The sequence below is a fragment of the Rattus norvegicus genome, chromosome 7, assembly GCF_021556685.1.
Source record: "Rattus norvegicus strain SHRSP/BbbUtx chromosome 7, alternate assembly SHRSP_T2T, whole genome shotgun sequence".
Taxonomy (NCBI): domain Eukaryota; kingdom Metazoa; phylum Chordata; class Mammalia; order Rodentia; family Muridae; genus Rattus; species Rattus norvegicus.
The window spans coordinates 122095180-122100000 of record NC_141540.1 but is presented as its reverse complement, the minus strand read 5'-3'; the positions used below and the strand labels follow the sequence as shown (position 1 = coordinate 122100000).

The 4821-nt window shown below is 45.8% G+C and overlaps 1 protein-coding gene across 12 annotated transcripts in view; it reads right to left on the bottom strand.

Annotated features, from left to right (window-relative positions):
- The window catches only part of Sgsm3 (small G protein signaling modulator 3), a 29476-nt gene extending 25032 nt beyond the window's left edge, over positions 1-4444 (bottom strand). For 4 of the 12 annotated variants that reach the window (XM_087558247.1, XM_087558237.1, XM_087558246.1 and 1 more), the window contains exon 1: positions 4151-4444. The gene's annotated coding sequence lies outside the window, so the exon portion shown is untranslated. 12 annotated transcript variants of the gene reach the window in all.
- Positions 4445-4821: the final 377 nt, after the last annotated feature.

Below are 4821 nucleotides of genomic sequence, written 5' to 3'. Positions count from 1 at the left end.
GCTGGATGTAAAAATACATGCTTTAGTCCCAGCACTCAGAGGCAGGGGCAATGGATCTCTGTGAGTTTGAAGCCAGCCTGGTCTACATGGCAAGTTCCAGACCAGCTAGAGTTATATGGAGACCTGTCTCAGAAAAAAAAAAAAGGAATAAAAAGATAAAGTGGTTATTGTATACATCTTTACTCCCAGAACTCTGGAGGCAAAGGCAGGCGGATCTCCGAGTTTAAGGCCAGTCTGGTCTACAGATTGAGTTCCTGGTCAGCCAGGGCTACACAGAGAAACCCTGTTTCAGAAAAAAAAAATGAATGAAAAAGGGAGGGGTGGGAATATGAATATAACCAGAAGAGAGATATGATGTTAAAAGACACAGATAATAGCTACCTGTGCCTACTGTAAAGAGGTGAATGCTTCATTTGTGAATGGTGCTCATAAGGCAATGAGCCTACATTTTCAAAAGAGGAGTGATTTATTATATATGTAATATTCAAAACACAGTGCTGTCAAAACAGCTGCTAAGCTGCATGGAAAACTTAGCCTCATTATTTAGTCATATGCTGCTACTACTAGCACTCATCTCTACCATGCTGAGCACAACAACCCCATAAGGCATTTCTCCTCCAAGTTATCACTCACCTACTGTTGCTCTAGAGAGGTAAGGTAGTGATAAGACAAAGGCTCTACTTTGCAAGGACTTACACTAAAAGCTGGCATCACAAGGACGCATTTGTGGCTCAGGTCCTGGTCTGTCAGACTCCAGAGCCTGCACTTTATCTTCCAACCATATCACTTCTCACTGGAGGGGGATGGGGGTATTACTCTCTCTGAGAGTGTAGTGTCACACATGCAGGCTTAGACTACTTCTAGAGCAAGGAATTATTTCTGTTAGGAATCCTGCATCTTTCCCCAATTCCAAAGATTGAAGGCGATGGTGTAAGCATTTAACATAAAATACTGACAATTTCCGACTTCTTTCCCTAAAGTCTCAGGGTAAAACTTACAGAAGGTACGATACACAGTAGATATTCAGTATATGACTCAATGAAGTTCATGAAGATGAACCCCAGATTGTATTACACTAAGGAGTAAATAAAAGAGAGGGGTAGAATCTAAACCCACCCTTGAGACAAATTCATGTATCCCTGGATGACCTTGAACTATCTACAGAACTGAGGATGACTCTGAACTCCTGATCCCCCTGCCTCCACTGGGATTACAGGCACATACCACCATATCCTGTTATGTGGTGCTAAAGATCAAATACAGGGCTTCATTCATATTAGACAACCAACCTACAAACTGAGTTGTATCCCCAGGCCTAGAATCTGCTCTTTAAGGACAAATATAGGAAGAAATTGAGCCTGGTGTGGGGGTGCACACCTCTGACCTCAGCACTGGGGAGGCAAAGACAGGTGAATCTCTGTGAGTTAAGGCCAGCCTGGTCTACAGATCAAATTTCAGGACAGCCAGAGCTATATAAAAAAGAGACCTTGTCTCCAAAAAAAGGAAAATGGGAAGCTTGCCCTGAGAGTAAAACTCAAAGGTAGAGCTTGCCTACCATACAACAGTTCCTAGGTTTGACTCCAAGCACTACATTAAAAGGAAGGAGTGGGAACAAGAATGAGGAAAGATGTAAACAAACTTGCTTTTGTCCTTTTGCAGAGCTAGTGTTGAACACAGAGCCTTGTACATAGAAAGTAATTAGGCCACGTCCCCAATGCTTTGAATATACTTGTTGACAGGACAATACAAAACACTGTCAAAAGAGGAGTGAGGGGGTTGGGGATTTAGCTCAGTGGTAGAGCGCTTGCCTAGGAAGCGCAAGGCCCTGGGTTCGGTCCCCAGCTCCGGAAAAAAAAAAAAAAGAGGAATGAGGGTACACATTGGTATCCTAGCACTTGGAAAGTAAAGGCAGGAAGACCCTGGGTTCTAGGCTACTCAGCATTATATTATTATGGAAGAGGGGAAAAAACAGGGTTTTAGAACTAGAAAGAACTGACTAGAAGTTGGCTGTGTCACAGTGTTCGCACAAAATCACTTAACCTCTAAACCTTATTTCCACATATGTAAAACACAATAAGCCTACAGTTGACTGCCACAGTTACAGTGTTTATTAGGGAAAAGAGTTTCAATGATATTTCTGCAAATAGAAACCACACTCCTGTGTCTAACCTCTCCCACCTAGCTGTCCTGTCCGGATTTCCGGTCCAAGTTTGTGTTATATGCAATGACGAACAGGATCTTTCTTCTGTGTACCACCCTTTGTGCTATTCCCACTTCCTCATGATAGTCTGAGTCCATGAATGGCTGCTGTGGAAAATTACCGCTGTTACCAGCTGAGTAACAGGCAGAGTCTGGAGACCAGGCAGATGAAACTGCTGTTAAGTCACCAAATCTACAAGGTTTTGGGCTTCTGCCACCTCTTCACTGATAACAAAGAAGAGATAAGGTAAAAACACAAACAGAACACTTTGTATGATTCTGAGCCAGTAGGATGCTGCTGCAGCCACTCCAGGCACAGGAAGACAGCCGTGTAACAGCAGAGATGGTCTCCTGAGTCACTTTCTCAGAACTTCCCTCGCTGCCATGACACATACTCCAGTTCATCCTCCTGTCAATGTGACAAGTTCCCAAATTCACAAAGAAAGAGGGTGATTGTGTTTTTATGTGGCAGCAAGTACTTGATCACAACCTTCTTCTTGCTAGGAACTAAACAAAAGGTCTCACCATTGTAAACCAGCATTCTACCCAAGCCATATCCAGGGCTCCCCAGAGTCTTATTAAATTAATGTTTATCCATGGGTCATAGCCACCAACCAAAACACCTCCTCTCTGCCATTAGACCACACACATCTGTGGTTAAAAAGGACAGAGGGCTGGGTGTGTTGACATATGCTTTATTCCCAACATCTACAAGACAGAACAGGATGATCACTGAAGGCCAGCCTAGTCTACACAGAAAGTTCCAGACTAATTAGGGACAAACAACAGCAACAATCAGAGGTGGAGCCATAACTCTACGGTTAAGAATGAATACCGCTCTAACAGAGAACCCAAATTTGGTTCCCAGAACTCGTAACAGTCTAACCACTGCTCTAGCTCCAAGGGATCTAAAGCCATCTTCTGACCTTTGCAGGTACCTACAGGTGCTCATGAACATGAACACACACACACACACACACACACACACACACACACACACACACACTTAAAAACATAAATCCAAAAAGTTTAAAACCAATCAACCAGTCAAACAAACAAACAAACAAAATGACAAAGAAGCTACATTAAGGATTTGGGGACAGCTCAGTAGTGGAAGCCCTGGGTTCCATATGGGATTATCAAAAACAGCAGCAGCAGCAGCACACACACAGGTCATGGGGAACAGAGTATGGGAAACAGAAAATTATGGGAGTCAGAAGAGAACTGGAGGCTAACAAAGGAATAAGGGGGGAAAGAACTAGGAAATGCGTGTACCTTGAAACTTAGTCACCAGCACAGTTAGAAAAGCTACAAATAAAAATGATGAAACTGAAAATTAGTCCAGTTAAAAATTTGAATTTGGGAGGTTTGAGAGTGCACACGTTTAATTCCAGCACTTGGAAAGCAGAGTCAGGCAGATCTCTGAGTTTGAGGCCAGCCTGGGCTACAGACAAAATGAATTTACCTAGAAAGATTTCTTTTAAGGAGATAGATAGATAGACAGGCAGACAGACAGACAGATAATACATTACCCCCCGCTCCTGGTCATCTCTAAATATTCCACAAAAACCAACAACCACAACAACAAAAAACTTAACAAAAAGAAAAACAAAGAAACCCACCATAGCCCATCATACATTTCATACGCATTAGACGGGAAGACACAGCACAATCTGTCATTGAAAAAGAAACTTTAAAGCATCTGTATTTCCTATTACTGCCATATTAAAGCAGTCAGGATCCACACCTCAATCTCTGAGTAATTTCAGGAACTCTAACCCGAAGCACACGAGGCGACCCTGACTACATGTCCGCCTCAGTTTCCCCGATGCTAACACACGGCAGCGCGCTCGGACTCGGCCTAGAAGCTAAACCTGCTTCTTAAATGAAAACACCCAAGTTGGCTCTGAGGTAGAGTTGCCACCTGCCCAGACGCCCGCGGCTGCCCTACTTCCAGACAGGAGTCCTGCGTCAGGCGCAGTTCCTCACGGTCGCTGGGAGCCGGCGGAGGGGGTGGGTCTGTCACGCGCGTCCCAGGTCGCCGTGGGAGCAGCCGCGCTGCAGCAGCTCGCCTCCCCCGCCTGAGGCCGCACCTTCCCCGCCGCCTTCCCTTCAGCTCGTACCCCGCGGCCTCCAACTAAGGGGCTAGTGAGCGTTCGCCTCGCTCGGAGACTCGCGCCCGGCTCACCTGTGTCAGGGCCACCTCAGCACCTCAGCTGCTCCGGCTAGCGGCTGGCTCCTAATCAGCGACAGCTGCCCTACTGCGCACGCGCGGGCTGTAGAGTCGGCGGCCGCGGTGCATGCTGGGGGCTGTAGTTTCACGAAAAGACTGGCCCACTCCAGGTTCCAGGCCTCCTTTTGGAGCTACCTTGGGGACCTTGTCCGCGCTGCAAACAAATCAAGGTTGTTTTGGAGCAGTCAGGATGGGAGCAGTGCACAAGTCCCGAAACTGGTCTTCTCTTTAGGGCTCACAGAGTTGGCTTCTAGGCCAGGTTATCTAGTTTTCCATCAGTCACTGGCTCTGGGGAAAACACTAATTGGTTGAGGACATGACTAAGAAGGAGGCAGTGTGCGGAACCTGAGGGCCTGTTTTTGAGTCACTCTTAACATTTTGCACATCCA